The sequence below is a fragment of the Salminus brasiliensis genome, chromosome 10 (genome assembly GCF_030463535.1).
Source record: "Salminus brasiliensis chromosome 10, fSalBra1.hap2, whole genome shotgun sequence".
NCBI classification, from domain to species: domain Eukaryota; kingdom Metazoa; phylum Chordata; class Actinopteri; order Characiformes; family Bryconidae; genus Salminus; species Salminus brasiliensis.
The window spans coordinates 27603171-27624095 of NC_132887.1; positions in this window are offsets into that span (position 1 = coordinate 27603171).

Genomic DNA, 20925 nt, shown 5'->3' on the forward strand with positions numbered 1-20925 from the left:
GAGCCACACACATTTGCAGTGGACAGACCTTTGTTGGCTGTATGAATCTTCAGTAAGGGGGGGGAGCCATTGGTCCTGTAAGCCTGTAATACATCAAAAAGGCAATATATGTATAGAAACTGAATGATCACTTACAGAGTTGCAGAATGATGGACAGCGAACCACACACAGTTGCAGATGAAAATATATTTGTTAGAAGGATACACCTTCAGGGAGAAGAAGAGGTAGATGGACTTCTTGAGTACCTGTAACACAAAAAAGAAAGTCAATACATGTATAGAAACTGAATGATCACCAACCAGTTACACACCTGCAGAAAGATGGTATCGAGTCACACATAGTTGCAGATGCACAGACCCTTGAAGGACAGATCCATCATCAGGAAGGGAGGGAGGCGGTCATGCTATCCGAAAAACCTGTGAGACAAAAAAAAGAAAGTCAATACATGTATAGAAACTGAATGATCACCTACCTGTTACACACTTGCAGACAGATAGATAGCAAGCCACACACACAGTTGCAATGGACAGACCCTTCTTGGCTGTATGCACCATCAGGAAGCGGGGAGCCATTGGTCCTGAAAGCCTGTAAGACAAAAAAAAGGCAATACATGTATAGAAACTGAATAATCACTTGCCTGTTAGAGTTGCAGAATGATGGACAGCGAATCACACACAGTTGCAGATGAAAATATATTTGTTAGAAGGATACACCTTCAGGGAGAAGAAGAGGTAGATGGACTTCTTGAGTACCTGTAACACAAAAAAGAAAGTCAATACATGTATAGAAACTGAATGATTTCCTACCTGTTACACACTTGCAGAAAAATAGTAGCGAGCCACACACACAATTGCAATGGACAGACCCTTGTTGGCTGAATGCACCATCACAAAGGGGGGAGCCATTGGTCCTGAAAGCCTGTAAGACAACAAAAAGGCAATACATGTAAAGAAACTGAATAATCACTTGCCTGTTACAGAGTTGCAGAATGATGGACAGCGAACCACACACAGTTGCAGATGAAAATATATTTGTTAGAAGGATACACCTTCAGGGAGAAGAAGAGGTTGATGGACTTCTTGAGAACCTGTAACACAAAAAAGAAAGTCAATACATGTATAAAAACTGAATGATCACCTATCTGTTACACATTTGAAGATTGATAGCGAGCCACACACACAGTTGCAATGGACAGACCCTTGCTGGCTGTATGCACCATCAGGAAGAGGGGAGCCATTGGTCCTAAGAACATGTAAGACAACAAAAAGGCAATACATGTATAGAAACTGAATGATCACTTACCTGTTACAGAGTTGCAGAATGTTGGACAGCGAACCGGACACAGTTGCAGATGGAAATATATTTGTTAGAAGGATACACCTTCAGGTAGAAAAAGTGGTTGATGGACTTCTTGAGTACCTGTAACACAAAAAAGAAAGTTAATACATGTATAGAAACTGAATGATTACCTACCTGTTACACACTTGCAGACAGATAGTAGCGAGTCACACACAGTTGCAGATGCACAGACCCTTGAAGGACAGATTCACCATCAGGAAGGAAGGGGTTCATGCGGTCCGGAAAAACCTGCAAGACAAGAAAAGAAAGTCAATACATGTATAGGAACTGAATGATTACCTACCTGTTACACACTTGCAGACAGATAGATAGCGAGACACACACAGTTGCAATGGACAGACCCTTGTTGGATGTATGCACCATCGGGAAGGGGGGAGCCATTGGTCCTGAAAGCCTGTAAGACAACAAAAAGGCAATACATGTATAGAAACTGAATGATCATTTACCTGTTACAGAGTTGCAGAATGATGGACAGCGAACCACACACAGTTGCAGATGCACAGACCCTTGAAAGACAGATTCACCATCAGGGAGGGAGGGGTTCATGCGGTCCATAAAATCCTGCAAGACAAAAAAAGAAAGTTTATACATGTATAGAAACTAAATGATTAACTACCTGTTACACACTTGCAGACAAATAGATAGCGAGCCACACACACAGTTTCAATGGACAGACCCTTGTTCGCTGTATGCACCATCAGGAAGAGGGGAGCCATTGGTCTTGAAAGCCTGTAAGACAAAAAAAGGCAATACATGTATAGAAACTGAATGATCACTTACCTGTTACAAAGTTGCAGAATGATGGACAGCGAACCACACACAGTTGCAGATGAAAATATATTTGTTAGAAGGATACACCTTCAGGGAGAAGAAGAGGTTGATGGACGTCTTCAGTACCTGTAACACAAAAAAGAAAGTCAATACATGTATACAAACTGAATGATTACCTACCTGTTACACACTTGCAGACAGATCTTAGCGAGTCACACACAGTTGCAGATGCACAGACCCTTGAAGGACAGATTCACCATCAGGGAGGGAGGGGTTCATGCGGTCCGGAAAAACCTGCAAGACAAGAAAAGAAAGTCAATACATGTATAGGAACTGAAAGATTACCTACCTGTTACACACTTGCAGACAGATAGATAGCGAGACACACACAGTTGCAATGGACAGACCCTTGTTGGCTGTATGCACCATCGGGAAGGGGGGAGCCATTGGTCCTGAAAGCCTGTAAGACAACAAAAAGACAATACGTGTATAGAAACTGAATGATCACTTACCTGTTACAGAGTTGCAGAATGATGGACTGCGATCCACACACAGTTGCAGATGAAAATATATTTGTTAGAAGGATACACCTTCAGGGAGAAGAAGAGGTTGATGGACTTCTTGAGAACCTGTAACACAAAAAAGAAAGTCAATACATGTATAGAAACTGAATGATTTCCTACCTGTTACACATTTGCAGAAAGATTGATAGCGAGCCACACACATTTGCAGTGGACAGACCCTTGTTGGCTGTATGAATCATCAGTAAGGGGGGGAGCCATTGGTCCTGTAAGCCTGTAATACATCAAAAAGGCAATATATGTATAGAAACTGAATGATGACTTACAGAGTTGCAGAATGATGGACAGCGAACCACACACAGTTGCAGATGAAAATATATTTGTTAGAAGGATACACCTTCAGTGAGAACAAGAGGTTGTTGGACTTCTTGAGAACCTGTAACACAAAAAAGAAAGTCAATACATGTATAGAAACTGAATGATCACCAACCAGTTACACACCTGCAGAAAGATGGTATCGAGTCACACACAGTTGCAGATGCACAGACCCTTGAAGGACAGATCCATCATCAGGAAGGGAGGGAGGCGGTCATGCTATCCGAAAAACCTGTGAGACAAAAAAAAGAAAGTCAATACATGTATAGAAACTGAATGATCACCTACCTGTTACACACTTGCAGACAGATAGATAGCAAGCCACACACACAGTTGCAATGGACAGACCCTTCTTGGCTGTATGCACCATCAGGAAGCGGGGAGCCATTGGTCCTGAAAGCCTGTAAGACAAAAAAAAGGCAATACATGTATAGAAACTGAATAATCACTTGCCTGTTAGAGTTGCAGAATGATGGACAGCGAATCACACACAGTTGCAGATGAAAATATATTTGTTAGAAGGATACACCTTCAGGGAGAAGAAGAGGTAGATGGACTTCTTGAGTACCTGTAACACAAAAAAGAAAGTCAATACATGTATAGAAACTGAATGATTTCCTACCTGTTACACACTTGCAGAAAAATAGTAGCGAGCCACACACACAATTGCAATGGACAGACCCTTGTTGGCTGAATGCACCATCACAAAGGGGGGAGCCATTGGTCCTGAAAGCCTGTAAGACAACAAAAAGGCAATACATGTAAAGAAACTGAATAATCACTTGCCTGTTACAGAGTTGCAGAATGATGGACAGCGAACCACACACAGTTGCAGATGAAAATATATTTGTTAGAAGGATACACCTTCAGGGAGAAGAAGAGGTTGATGGACTTCTTGAGAACCTGTAACACAAAAAAGAAAGTCAATACATGTATAAAAACTGAATGATCACCTATCTGTTACACATTTGAAGATTGATAGCGAGCCACACACACAGTTGCAATGGACAGACCCTTGTTGGCTGTATGCACCATCTGGAAGAGGGGAGCCATTGGTCCTAAGAACCTGTAAGACAACAAAAAGGCAATACATGTATAGAAACTGAATGATCACTTACCTGTTACAGAGTTGCAGAATGTTGGACAGCGAACCGGACACAGTTGCAGATGGAAATATATTTGTTAGAAGGATACACCTTCAGGTAGAAAAAGTGGTTGATGGACTTCTTGAGTACCTGTAACACAAAAAAGAAAGTTAATACATGTATAGAAACTGAATGATTACCTACCTGTTACACACTTGCAGACAGATAGTAGCGAGTCACACACAGTTGCAGATGCACAGACCCTTGAAGGACAGATTCACCATCAGGGAGGAAGGGGTTCATGCGGTCCGGAAAAACCTGCAAGACAAGAAAAGAAAGTCAATACATGTATAGGAACTGAATGATTACCTACCTGTTGCACACTTGCAGACAGATAGATAGCGAGACACACACAGTTGCAATGGACAGACCCTTGTTGGATGTATGCACCATCGGGAAGGGGGGAGCCATTGGTCCTGAAAGCCTGTAAGACAACAAAAAGGCAATACATGTATAGAAACTGAATGATCATTTACCTGTTACAGAGTTGCAGAATGATGGACAGCGAACCACACACAGTTGCAGATGCACAGACCCTTGAAAGACAGATTCACCATCAGGGAGGGAGGGGTTCATGCGGTCCATAAAATCCTTCAAGACAAAAAAAGAAAGTTTATACATGTATAGAAACTAAATGATTAACTACCTGTTACACACTTGCAGACAAATAGATAGCGAGCCACACACACAGTTTCAATGGACAGACCCTTGTTCGCTGTATGCACCATCAGGAAGCGGGGAGCCATTGGTCCTGAAAGCCTGTAAGACAAAAAAAAGGCAATACATGTATAGAAACTGAATAATCACTTGCCTGTTACAGAGTTGCAGAATGATGGACAGCGAACCACACACAGTTGCAGATGAAAATATATTTGTTAGAAGGATACACCTTCAGGGAGAAGAAGAGGTTGATGGACTTCTTGAGAACCTGTAACACAAAAAAGAAAGTCAATACATGTATAGAAACTGAATGATTTCCTACCTGTTACACATTTGCAGAAAGATTGATAGCGAGCCACACACATTTGCAGTGGACAGACCCTTGTTGGCTGTATGAATCATCAGTAAGGGGGGGAGCCATTGGTCCTGTAAGCCTGTAATACATCAAAAAGGCAATATATGTATAGAAACTGAATGATCACTTACAGAGTTGCAGAATGATGGACAGCGAACCACACACAGTTGCAGATGAAAATATATTTGTTAGAAGAATACACCTTCAGTGAGAACAAGAGGTTGTTGGACTTCTTGAGAACCTGTAACACAAAAAAGAAAGTCAATACATGTATAGAAACTGAATGATCACCAACCAGTTACACACCTGCAGAAAGATGGTATCGAGTCACACACAGTTGCAGATGCACAGACCCTTGAAGGACAGATCCATCATCAGGAAGGGAGGGAGGCGGTCATGCTATCCGAAAAACCTGTGAGACAAAAAAAAGAAAGTCAATACATGTATAGAAACTGAATGATCACCTACCTGTTACACACTTGCAGACAGATAGATAGCAAGCCACACACACAGTTGCAATGGACAGACCCTTCTTGGCTGTATGCACCATCAGGAAGCGGGGAGCCATTGGTCCTGAAAGCCTGTAAGACAAAAAAAGGCAATACATGTATAGAAACTGAATAATCACTTGCCTGTTAGAGTTGCAGAATGATGGACAGCGAATCACACACAGTTGCAGATGAAAATATATTTGTTAGAAGGATACACCTTCAGGGAGAAGAAGAGGTAGATGGACTTCTTGAGTACCTGTAACACAAAAAAGAAAGTCAATACATGTATAGAAACTGAATGATTTCCTACCTGTTACACACTTGCAGAAAAATAGTAGCGAGCCACACACACAATTGCAATGGACAGACCCTTGTTGGCTGAATGCACCATCACAAAGGGGGGAGCCATTGGTCCTGAAAGCCTGTAAGACAACAAAAAGGCAATACATGTAAAGAAACTGAATAATCACTTGCCTGTTACAGAGTTGCAGAATGATGGACAGCGAACCACACACAGTTGCAGATGAAAATATATTTGTTAGAAGGATACACCTTCAGGGAGAAGAAGAGGTTGATGGACTTCTTGAGAACCTGTAACACAAAAAAGAAAGTCAATACATGTATAAAAACTGAATGATCACCTATCTGTTACACATTTGAAGATTGATAGCGAGCCACACACACAGTTGCAATGGACAGACCCTTGTTGGCTGTATGCACCATCAGGAAGAGGGGAGCCATTGGTCCTAAGAACCTGTAAGACAACAAAAAGGCAATACATGTATAGAAACTGAATGATCACTTACCTGTTACAGAGTTGCAGAATGTTGGACAGCGAACCGGACACAGTTGCAGATGGAAATATATTTGTGAGAAGGATACACCTTCAGGTAGAAAAAGTGGTTGATGGACTTCTTGAGTACCTGTAACACAAAAAAGAAAGTTAATACATGTATAGAAACTGAATGATTACCTACCTGTTACACACTTGCAGACAGATAGTAGCGAGTCACACACAGTTGCAGATGCACAGACCCTTGAAGGACAGATTCACCATCAGGGAGGAAGGGGTTCATGCGGTCCGGAAAAACCTGCAAGACAAGAAAAGAAAGTCAATACATGTATAGGAACTGAATGATTACCTACCTGTTACACACTTGCAGACAGATAGATAGCGAGACACACACAGTTGCAATGGACAGACCCTTGTTGGATGTATGCACCACCGGGAAGGGGGGAGCCATTGGTCCTGAAAGCCTGTAAGACAACAAAAAGGCAATACATGTATAGAAACTGAATGATCATTTACCTGTTACAGAGTTGCAGAATGATGGACAGCGAACCACACACAGTTGCAGATGCACAGACCCTTGAAAGACAGATTCACCATCAGGGAGGGAGGGGTTCATGCGGTCCATAAAATCCTGCAAGACAAAAAAAGAAAGTTTATACATGTATAGAAACTAAATGATTAACTACCTGTTACACACTTGCAGACAAATAGATAGCGAGCCACACACACAGTTTCAATGGACAGACCCTTGTTCGCTGTATGCACCATCAGGAAGAGGGGAGCCATTGGTCTTGAAAGCCTGTAAGACAAAAAAAAGGCAATACATGTATAGAAACTGAATGATCACTTACCTGTTACAAAGTTGCAGAATGATGGACAGCGAACCACACACAGTTGCAGATGAAAATATATTTGTTAGAAGGATACACCTTCAGGGAGAAGAAGAGGTTGATGGACGTCTTCAGTACCTGTAACACAAAAAAGAAAGTCAATACATGTATACAAACTGAATGATTACCTACCTGTTACACACTTGCAGACAGATCTTAGCGAGTCACACACAGTTGCAGATGCACAGACCCTTGAAGGACAGATTCACCATCAGGGAGGGAGGGGTTCATGCGGTCCGGAAAAACCTGCAAGACAAGAAAAGAAAGTCAATACATGTATAGGAACTGAAAGATTACCTACCTGTTACACACTTGCAGACAGATAGATAGCGAGACACACACAGTTGCAATGGACAGACCCTTGTTGGCTGTATGCACCATCGGGAAGGGGGGAGCCATTGGTCCTGAAAGCCTGTAAGACAACAAAAAGACAATACGTGTATAGAAACTGAATGATCACTTACCTGTTACAGAGTTGCAGAATGATGGACTGCGAACCACACACAGTTGCAGATGAAAATATATTTGTTAGAAGGATACACCTTCAGGGAGAAGAAGAGGTTGATGGACTTCTTGAGAACCTGTAACACAAAAAAGAAAGTCAATACATGTATAGAAACTGAATGATTTCCTACCTGTTACACATTTGCAGAAAGATTGATAGCGAGCCACACACATTTGCAGTGGACAGACCCTTGTTGGCTGTATGAATCATCAGTAAGGGGGGGAGCCATTGGTCCTGTAAGCCTGTAATACATCAAAAAGGCAATATATGTATAGAAACTGAATGATCACTTACAGAGTTGCAGAATGATGGACAGCGAACCACACACAGTTGCAGATGAAAATATATTTGTTAGAAGGATACACCTTCAGTGAGAACAAGAGGTTGTTGGACTTCTTGAGAACCTGTAACACAAAAAAGAAAGTCAATACATGTATAGAAACTGAATGATCACCAACCAGTTACACACCTGCAGAAAGATGGTATCGAGTCACACATAGTTGCAGATGCACAGACCCTTGAAGGACAGATCCATCATCAGGAAGGGAGGGAGGCGGTCATGCTATCCGAAAAACCTGTGAGACAAAAAAAAGAAAGTGAATACATGTATAGAAACTGAATGATCACCTACCTGTTACACACTTGCAGACAGATAGATAGCAAGCCACACACACAGTTGCAATGGACAGACCCTTCTTGGCTGTATGCACCATCAGGAAGCGGGGAGCCATTGGTCCTGAAAGCCTGTAAGACAAAAAAAAGGCAATACATGTATAGAAACTGAATAATCACTTGCCTGTTAGAGTTGCAGAATGATGGACAGCGAATCACACACAGTTGCAGATGAAAATATATTTGTTAGAAGGATACACCTTCAGGGAGAAGAAGAGGTAGATGGACTTCTTGAGTACCTGTAACACAAAAAAGAAAGTCAATACATGTATAGAAACTGAATGATTTCCTACCTGTTACACACTTGCAGAAAAATAGTAGCGAGCCACACACACAATTGCAATGGACAGACCCTTGTTGGCTGAATGCACCATCACAAAGGGGGGAGCCATTGGTCCTGAAAGCCTGTAAGACAACAAAAAGGCAATACATGTAAAGAAACTGAATAATCACTTGCCTGTTACAGAGTTGCAGAATGATGGACAGCGAACCACACACAGTTGCAGATGAAAATATATTTGTTAGAAGGATACACCTTCAGGGAGAAGAAGAGGTTGATGGACTTCTTGAGAACCTGTAACACAAAAAAGAAAGTCAATACATGTATAAAAACTGAATGATCACCTATCTGTTACACATTTGAAGATTGATAGCGAGCCACACACACAGTTGCAATGGACAGACCCTTGTTGGCTGTATGCACCATCAGGAAGAGGGGAGCCATTGGTCCTAAGAACATGTAAGACAACAAAAAGGCAATACATGTATAGAAACTGAATGATCACTTACCTGTTACAGAGTTGCAGAATGTTGGACAGCGAACCGGACACAGTTGCAGATGGAAATATATTTGTTAGAAGGATACACCTTCAGGTAGAAAAAGTGGTTGATGGACTTCTTGAGTACCTGTAACACAAAAAAGAAAGTTAATACATGTATAGAAACTGAATGACTACCTACCTGTTACACACTTGCAGACAGATAGTAGCGAGTCACAAACAGTTGCAGATGCACAGACCCTTGAAGGACAGATTCACCATCAGGAAGGAAGGGGTTCATGCGGTCCGGAAAAACCTGCAAGACAAGAAAAGAAAGTCAATACATGTATAGGAACTGAATGATTACCTACCTGTTACACACTTGCAGACAGATAGATAGCGAGACACACACAGTTGCAATGGACAGACCCTTGTTGGATGTATGCACCATCGGGAAGGGGGGAGCCATTGGTCCTGAAAGCCTGTAAGACAACAAAAAGGCAATACATGTATAGAAACTGAATGATCATTTACCTGTTACAGAGTTGCAGAATGATGGACAGCGAACCACACACAGTTGCAGATGCACAGACCCTTGAAAGACAGATTCACCATCAGGGAGGGAGGGGTTCATGCGGTCCATAAAATCCTGCAAGACAAAAAAAGAAAGTTTATACATGTATAGAAACTAAATGATTAACTACCTGTTACACACTTGCAGACAAATAGATAGCGAGCCACACACACAGTTTCAATGGACAGACCCTTGTTCACTGTATGCACCATCAGGAAGAGGGGAGCCATTGGTCTTGAAAGCCTGTAAGACAAAAAAAAGGCAATACATGTATAGAAACTGAATGATCACTTACCTGTTACAAAGTTGCAGAATGATGGACAGCGAACCACACACAGTTGCAGATGAAAATATATTTGTTAGAAGGATACACCTTCAGGGAGAAGAAGAGGTTGATGGACGTCTTCAGTACCTGTAACACAAAAAAGAAAGTCAATACATGTATACAAACTGAATGATTACCTACCTGTTACACACTTGCAGACAGATCTTAGCGAGTCACACACAGTTGCAGATGCACAGACCCTTGAAGGACAGATTCACCATCAGGGAGGGAGGGGTTCATGCAGTCCGGAAAAACCTGCAAGACAAGAAAAGAAAGTCAATACATGTATAGGAACTGAAAGATTACCTACCTGTTACACACTTGCAGACAGATAGATAGCGAGACACACACAGTTGCAATGGACAGACCCTTGTTGGCTGTAGGCACCATCGGGAAGGGGGGAGCCATTGGTCCTGAAAGCCTGTAAGACAACAAAAAGACAATACGTGTATAGAAACTGAATGATCACTTACCTGTTACAGAGTTGCAGAATGATGGACTGCGATCCACACACAGTTGCAGATGAAAATATATTTGTTAGAAGGATACACCTTCAGGGAGAAGAAGAGGTTGATGGACTTCTTGAGAACCTGTAACACAAAAAAGAAAGTCAATACATGTATAGAAACTGAATGATTTCCTACCTGTTACACATTTGCAGAAAGATTGATAGCGAGCCACACACATTTGCAGTGGACAGACCCTTGTTGGCTGTATGAATCATCAGTAAGGGGGGGAGCCATTGGTCCTGTAAGCCTGTAATACATCAAAAAGGCAATATATGTATAGAAACTGAATGATCACTTACAGAGTTGCAGAATGATGGACAGCGAACCACACACAGTTGCAGATGAAAATATATTTGTTAGAAGGATACACCTTCAGTGAGAACAAGAGGTTGTTGGACTTCTTGAGAACCTGTAACACAAAAAAGAAAGTCAATACATGTATAGAAACTGAATGATCACCAACTAGTTACACACCTGCAGAAAGATGGTATCGAGTCACACACAGTTGCAGATGCACAGACCCTTGAAGGACAGATCCATCATCAGGAAGGGAAGGAGGCGGTCATGCTATCCGAAAAACCTGTGAGACAAAAAAAAGAAAGTCAATACATGTATAGAAACTGAATGATCACCTACCTGTTACACACTTGCAGACAGATAGATAGCAAGCCACACACACAGTTGCAATGGACAGACCCTTCTTGGCTGTATGCACCATCAGGAAGCGGGGAGCCATTGGTCCTGAAAGCCTGTAAGACAAAAAAAAGGCAATACATGTATAGAAACTGAATAATCACTTGCCTGTCAGAGTTGCAGAATGATGGACAGCGAATCACACACAGTTGCAGATGAAAATATATTTGTTAGAAGGATACACCTTCAGGGAGAAGAAGAGGTAGATGGACTTCTTGAGTACCTGTAACACAAAAAAGAAAGTCAATACATGTATAGAAACTGAATGATTTCCTACCTGTTACACACTTGCAGAAAAATAGTAGCGAGCCACACACACAATTGCAATGGACAGACCCTTGTTGGCTGAATGCACCATCACAAAGGGGGGAGCCATTGGTCCTGAAAGCCTGTAAGACAACAAAAAGGCAATACATGTAAAGAAACTGAATAATCACTTGCCTGTTACAGAGTTGCAGAATGATGGACAGCGAACCACACACAGTTGCAGATGAAAATATATTTGTTAGAAGGATACACCTTCAGGGAGAAGAAGAGGTTGATGGACTTCTTGAGAACCTGTAACACAAAAAAGAAAGTCAATACATGTATAAAAACTGAATGATCACCTATCTGTTACACATTTGAAGATTGATAGCGAGCCACACACACAGTTGCAATGGACAGACCCTTGTTGGCTGTATGCACCATCTAGAAGAGGGGAGCCATTGGTCCTAAGAACCTGTAAGACAACAAAAAGGCAATACATGTATAGAAACTGAATGATCACTTACCTGTTACAGAGTTGCAGAATGTTGGACAGCGAACCGGACACAGTTGCAGATGGAAATATATTTGTTAGAAGGATACACCTTCAGGTAGAAAAAGTGGTTGATGGACTTCTTGAGTACCTGTAACACAAAAAAGAAAGTTAATACATGTATAGAAACTGAATAATTACCTACCTGTTACACACTTGCAGACAGATAGTAGCGAGTCACACACAGTTGCAGATGCACAGACCCTTGAAGGACAGATTCACCATCAGGGAGGAAGGGGTTCATGCGGTCCGGAAAAACCTGCAAGACAAGAAAAGAAAGTCAATACATGTATAGAAACTGAATGATCATTTACCTGTTACAGAGTTGCAGAATGATGGACAGCGAACCACACACAGTTGCAGATGCACAGACCCTTGAAAGACAGATTCACCATCAGGGAGGGAGGGGTTCATGCGGTCCATAAAATCCTGCAAGACAAAAAAAGAAAGTTTATACATGTATAGAAACTAAATGATTAACTACCTGTTACACACTTGCAGACAAATAGATAGCGAGCCACACACACAGTTTCAATGGACAGACCCTTGTTGGCTGTATGCACCATCGGGAAGGGGGGAGCCATTGGTCTTGAAAGCCTGTAAGACAACAAAAAGACAATACGTGTATAGAAACTGAATGATCACTTACCTGTTACAGAGTTGCAGAATGATGGACTGCGAACCACACACAGTTGCAGATGAAAATATATTTGTTAGAAGGATACACCTTCAGGGAGAAGAAGAGGTTGATGGACTTCTTGAGAACCTGTAACACAAAAAAGAAAGTCAATACATGTATAGAAACTGAATGATTTCCTACATTTTATACACTTGCAGAAAGATAGTAGCGAGCCACACACACAATTGCAATGGACAGACTCTTGTTGGCTGTATGAATCATCAGTAAGGGGGGGAGCCATTGGTCCTGTAAGCCTGTAATACATCAAAAAGGCAATATATGTATAGAAACTGAATGATGACTTACAGAGTTGCAGAATGATGGACAGCGAACCACACACAGTTGCAGATGAAAATATATTTGTTAGAAGGATACACCTTCAGTGAGAACAAGAGGTTGTTGGACTTCTTGAGAACCTGTAACACAAAAAAGAAAGTCAATACATGTATAGAAACTGAATGATCACCAACCAGTTACACACCTGCAGAAAGATAGTATCGAGTCACACACAGTTGCAGATGCACAGACCCTTGAAGGACAGATCCATCATCAGGAAGGGAGGGAGGCGGTCATGCTATCCGAAAAACCTGTGAGACAAAAAAAAGAAAGTCAATACATGTATAGAAACTGAATGATCACCTACCTGTTACACACTTGCAGACAGATAGATAGCAAGCCACACACACAGTTGCAATGGACAGACCCTTCTTGGCTGTATGCACCATCAGGAAGCGGGGAGCCATTGGTCCTGAAAGCCTGTAAGACAAAAAAAGGCAATACATGTATAGAAACTGAATAATCACTTGCCTGTTACAGAGTTGCAGAATGATGGACAGCGAACCACACACAGTTGCAGATGAAAATATATTTGTTAGAAGGATACACCTTCAGGGAGAAGAAGAGGTTGATGGACTTCTTGAGAACCTGTAACACAAAAAAGAAAGTCAATACATGTATAGAAACTGAATGATTTCCTACCTGTTACACATTTGCAGAAAGATTGATAGCGAGCCACACACATTTGCAGTGGACAGACCCTTGTTGGCTGTATGAATCATCAGTAAGGGGGGGAGCCATTGGTCCTGTAAGCCTGTAATACATCAAAAAGGCAATACATGTAAAGAAACTGAATAATCACTTGCCTGTTAGAGTTGCAGAATGATGGACAGCGAATCACACACAGTTGCAGATGAAAATATATTTGTTAGAAGGATACACCTTCAGGGAGAAGAAGAGGTTGATGGACTTCTTGAGAACCTGTAACACAAAAAAGAAAGTCAATACATGTATAAAAACTGAATGATCACCTATCTGTTACACATTTGAAGATTGATAGCGAGCCACACACACAGTTGCAATGGACAGACCCTTGTTGGCTGTATGCACCATCAGGAAGAGGGGAGCCATTGGTCCTAAGAACCTGTAAGACAACAAAAAGGCAATACATGTATAGAAACTGAATGATCACTTACCTGTTACAGAGTTGCAGAATGTTGGACAGCGAACCGGACACAGTTGCAGATGGAAATATATTTGTTAGAAGGATACACCTTCAGGTAGAAAAAGTGGTTGATGGACTTCTTGAGTACCTGTAACACAAAAAAGAAAGTTAATACATGTATAGAAACTGAATGATTACCTACCTGTTACACACTTGCAGACAGATAGATAGCGAGACACACACAGTTGCAATGGACAGACCCTTGTTGGATGTATGCACCACCGGGAAGGGGGGAGCCATTGGTCCTGAAAGCCTGTAAGACAACAAAAAGGCAATACATGTATAGAAACTGAATGATCATTTACCTGTTACAGAGTTGCAGAATGATGGACAGCGAACCACACACAGTTGCAGATGCACAGACCCTTGAAAGACAGATTCACCATCAGGGAGGGAGGGGTTCATGCGGTCCATAAAATCCTGCAAGACAAAAAAAGAAAGTTTATACATGTATAGAAACTAAATGATTAACTACCTGTTACACACTTGCAGACAAATAGATAGCGAGCCACACACACAGTTTCAATGGACAGACCCTTGTTCGCTGTATGCACCATCAGGAAGAGGGGAGCCATTGGTCTTGAAAGCCTGTAAGACAAAAAAAAGGCAATACATGTATAGAAACTGAATGATCACTTACCTGTTACAAAGTTGCAGAATGATGGACAGCGAACCACACACAGTTGCAGATGAAAATATATTTGTTAGAAGGATACACCTTCAGGGAGAAGAAGAGGTTGATGGACGTCTTCAGTACCTGTAACACAAAAAAGAAAGTCAATACATGTATAGAAACTGAATGATTACCTACCTGTTACACACTTGCAGACAGATCTTAGCGAGTCACACACAGTTGCAGATGCACAGACCCTTGAAGGACAGATTCACCATCAGGGAGGGAGGGGTTCATGCGGTCCGGAAAAACCTGCAAGACAAGAAAAGAAAGTCAATACATGTATAGGAACTGAAAGATTACCTACCTGTTACACACTTGCAGACAGATAGATAGCGAGACACACACAGTTGCAATGGACAGACCCTTGTTGGCTGTATGCACCATCGGGAAGGGGGGAGCCATTGGTCCTGAAAGCCTGTAAGACAACAAAAAGACAATACGTGTATAGAAACTGAATGATCACTTACCTGTTACAGAGTTGCAGAATGATGGACTGCGAACCACACACAGTTGCAGATGAAAATATATTTGTTAGAAGGATACACCTTCAGGGAGAAGAAGAGGTTGATGGACTTCTTGAGAACCTGTAACACAAAAAAGAAAGTCAATACATGTATAGAAACTGAATGATTTCCTACCTGTTATACACTTGCAGAAAGATAGTAGCGAGCCACACACACAATTGCAATGGACAGACTCTTGTTGGCTGTATGAATCATCAGTAAGGGGGGGAGCCATTGGTCCTGTAAGCCTGTAATACATCAAAAAGGCAATATATGTATAGAAACTGAATGATGACTTACAGAGTTGCAGAATGATGGACAGCGAACCACACACAGTTGCAGATGAAAATATATTTGTTAGAAGGATACACCTTCAGTGAGAACAAGAGGTTGTTGGACTTCTTGAGAACCTGTAACACAAAAAAGAAAGTCAATACATGTATAGAAACTGAATGATCACCAACCAGTTACACACCTGCAGAAAGATAGTATCGAGTCACACACAGTTGCAGATGCACAGACCCTTGAAGGACAGATCCATCATCAGGAAGGGAGGGAGGCGGTCATGCTATCCGAAAAACCTGTGAGACAAAAAAAGAAAGTCAATACATGTATAGAAACTGAATGATCACCTACCTGTTACACACTTGCAGACAGATAGATAGCAAGCCACACACACAGTTGCAATGGACAGACCCTTCTTGGCTGTATGCACCATCAGGAAGCGGGGAGCCATTGTTCCTGAAAGCCTGTAAGACAAAAAAAAGGCAATACATGTATAGAAACTGAATAATCACTTGCCTGTTACAGAGTTGCAGAATGATGGACAGCGAACCACACACAGTTGCAGATGAAAATATATTTGTTAGAAGGATACACCTTCAGGGAGAAGAAGAGGTTGATGGACTTCTTGAGAACCTGTAACACAAAAAAGAAAGTCAATACATGTATAGAAACTGAATGATTTCCTACCTGTTACACACTTGCAGACAGATAGATAGCGAGACACACACAGTTGCAATGGACAGACCCTTGTTGGATGTATGCACCATCGGGAAGGGGGGAGCCATTGGTCCTGAAAGCCTGTAAGACAACAAAAAGGCAATACATGTATAGAAACTGAATGATCACTTACCTGTTACAGAGTTGCAGAATGATGGACAGCGAACCACACACAGTTGCAGATGAAAATATATTTGTTAGAAGGATACACCTTCAGGGAGAAGAAGAGGTTGATGGACTTCTTGAGAACCTGTAACACAAAAAAGAAAGTCAATACATGTATAGAAACTGAATGATCACCTATCTGTTACACACTTGAAGATTGATAGCGAGCCACACACACAGTTGCAATGGACAGACCCTTGTTGGCTGTATGCACCATCAGGAAGAGGGGAGCCATTGGCCCTAAAAACCTGTAAGACAACAAAAAGGCAATACATGTATAGAAACTGAATGATCACTTACCTGTTACAGAGTTGCAGAATGATGGACAGCGAACCACACACAGTTGCAGATGAAAATATATTTGTTAGAAGGATACACCTTCAGGGAGAAGAAGAGGTTGATGGACTTCTTGAGAACCTGTAACACAAAAAAGAAAGTCAATACATGTATAGAAACTGAATGATCACCTATCTGTTACACACTTGAAGATTGATAGCGAGCCACACACACAGTTGCAATGGACAGACCCTTGTTGGCTGTATGCACCATCAGGAAGAGGGGAGCCATTGGCCCTAAAAACCTGTAAGACAACAAAAAGGCAATACATGTATAGAAACTGAATGATCACTTACCTGTTACAGAGTTGCAGAATGTTGGACAGCGAACCGGACACAGTTGCAGATGGAAATATATTTGTTAGAAGGATACACCTTCAGGGAGAAAAAGTGGTTGATGGACTTCTTGAGTACCTGTAACACAAAAAAGAAAGTTAATACATGTATAGAAACTGAATAATTACCTACCTGTTACACACTTGCAGACAGATAGTAGCGAGTCACACACAGTTGCAGATGCACAGACCCTTGAAGGACAGATTCACCATCAGGGAGGAAGGGGTTCATGCGGTCCGGAAAAACCTGCAAGACATGAAAAGAAAGTCAATACATGTAAAGGAACTGAATGATTACCTACCTGTTACACACTTGCAGACAGATAGATAGCAAGCCACACACACAGTTGCAATGGACAGACCCTTCTTGGCTGTATGCACCATCAGGAAGCGGGGAGCCATTGGTCCTGAAAGCCTGTAAGACAAAAAAAAGGCAATACATGTATAGAAACTGAATAATCACTTGCCTGTTACAGAGTTGCAGAATGATGGACAGCGAACCACACACAGTTGCAGATGAAAATATATTTGTTAGAAGGATACACCTTCAGGGAGAAGAAGAGGTTGATGGACTTCTTGAGAACCTGTAGGAAAAAAAAGAAAGTCAATACATGTATACAAACTGAATGATCACCAACCTGTTACACATTTGCAGAAAGATTGATAGCGAGCCACACACATTTGCAGTGGACAGACCCTTGTTGGCTGTATGAATCATCAGTAAGGGGGGGAGCCATTGGTCCTGTAAGCCTGTAATACATCAAAAAGGCAATATATGTATAGAAACTGAATGATCACTTACAGAGTTGCAGAATGATGGACAGCGAACCACACACAGTTTCAGATGAAAATATATTTGTTAGAAGGATACACCTTCAGGGAGAAGAAGAGGTTGATGGACTTCTTGAGAACCTGTAGGAAAAAAAAAGAAAGTCAATACATGTATACAAACTGAATGATTTCCTACCTGTTACACACTTGCAGACAGATAGATAGCGAGACACACACAGTTGCAATGGACAGACCCTTGTTGGATGTATGCACCATCGGGAAGGGGGGAGCCATTGGTCCTGAAAGCCTGTAAGACAACAAAAAGGCAATACATGTATAGAAACTGAATGATCACTTACCTGTTACAGAGTTGCAGAATGATGGACAGCGAACCACACACAGTTGCAGATGAAAATATATTTGTTAGAAGGATACACCTTCAGGGAGAAGAAGAGGTTGATGGACTTCTTGAGAACCTGTAACACAAAAAAGAAAGTCAATACATGTATAGAAACTGAATGATTTCCTACCTGTTACACACTTGCAGAAAAATAGTAGCGAGCCACACACACAATTGCAATGGACAGACCCTTGTTGGCTGAATGCACCATCACAAAGGGGGGAGCCATTGGTCCTGAAAGCCTGTAAGACAACAAAAAGGCAATACATGTAAAGAAACTGAATAATCACTTGCCTGTTACAGAGTTGCAGAATGATGGACAGCGAACCACACACAGTTGCAGATGAAAATATATTTGTTAGAAGGATACACCTTCAGGGAGAAGAAGAGGTTGATGGACTTCTTGAGAACCTGTAACACAAAAAAGAAAGTCAATACATGTATAGAAACTGAATGATCACCTATCTGTTACACACTTGAAGATTGATAGCGAGCCACACACAGTTGCAATGGACAGACCCTTGTTGGCTGTATGCACCATCAGGAAGAGGGGAGCCATTGGTCCTAAGAACCTGTAAGACAACAAAAAGGCAATACATGTATAGAAACTGAATGATCACTTACCTGTTACAGAGTTGCAGAATGTTGGACAGCGAACCGGACACAGTTGCAGATGGAAATATATTTGTTAGAAGGATACACCTTCAGGGAGAAAAAGTGGTTGATGGACTTCTTGAGTACCTGTAACACAAAAAAGAAAGTTAATACATGTATAGAAACTGAATGATTACCTACCTGTTACACACTTGCAGACAGATAGTAGCGAGTCACACACAGTTGCAGATGCACAGACCCTTGAAGGACAGATTCACCATCAGGGAGGAAGGGGTTCATGCGGTCCGGAAAAACCTGCAAGACAAGAAAAGAAAGTCAATACATGTATAGGAACTGAATGATTACCTACCTGTTACACACTTGCAGACAGATAGATAGCGAGACACACACAGTTGCAATGGACAGACCCTTGTTGGATGTATGCACCATCGGGAAGGGGGGAGCCATTGGTCCTGAAAGCCTGTAAGACAACAAAAACGCAATACATGTATAGAAACTGAATGATCATTTACCTGTTACAGAGTTGCAGAATGATGGACAGCGAACCACACACAGTTGCAGATGCACAGACCCTTGAAAGACAGATTCACCCTCAGGGAGGGAGGGGTTCATGCGGTCCATAAAATCCTGCAAGACAAAAAAAGAAAGTTTATACATGTATAGAAACTAAATGATTAACTACCTGTTACACACTTGCAGACAAATAGATAGCGAGCCACACACACAGTTTCAATGGACAGACCCTTGTTCGCTGTATGCACCATCAGGAAGAGGGGAGCCATTGGTCTTGAAAGCCTGTAAGACAAAAAAAAGGCAATACATGTATAGAAACTGAATGATCACTTACCTGTTACAAAGTTGCAGAATGATGGACAGCGAACCACACACAGTTGCAGATGAAAATATATTTGTTAGAAGGATACACCTTCAGGGAGAAGAAGAGGTTGATGGACGTCTTCAGTACCTGTAACACAAAACAGAAAGTCAATACATGTATACAAACTGAATGATTACCTACCTGTTACACACTTGCAGACAGATCTTAGCGAGTCACACACAGTTGCAGATGCACAGACCCTTGAAGGACAGATTCACCATCAGGGAGGGAGGAGTTCATGCGGTCCGTAAAAACCTGCAAGACAAGAAAAGAAAGTCAATACATGTATAGGAACTGAATAATTACCTACCTGTTACACACTTGCAGACAGATAGATATCGAGACACACACAGTTGCAATGGACAGACCCTTGTTGGCTGTATGCACCATCAGGAAGCAGGGAGCCATTGGTCCTGAAAGCCTGTAAGACAAAAAAAAGGCAATACATGTATAGAAACTGAATGATGACTTACCTGTTACAGAGTTGCAGAATGATGGACAGCGAACCACACAGAGTTGCAGATGAAAATATATTTCTTAGAAGGATACACCTTCAGGGAGAAGAAGAGGTTGATGGACTTCTTGAGAACCTGTAGGAAAAAAAAAGAAAGTCAATACATGTATACAAACTGAATGATCACCAACCTGTTACACATGTGCAGACAGAAAGTAGCAAGTGACACACAGTTGCAGAAGCACAGACCCTTGAAGGACAGATTCACCATCAGAGAGGGAGGGTGTCATGCGGTCCGGAAAAACCTGTAAGACAAAAAAAGAAAGTCAATACATGTATAGAAACTGAATGATCACCTACTTGTTACACACTTACAGACAGATAGATAGCAAGCCACACACACAGTTGCAATGGACA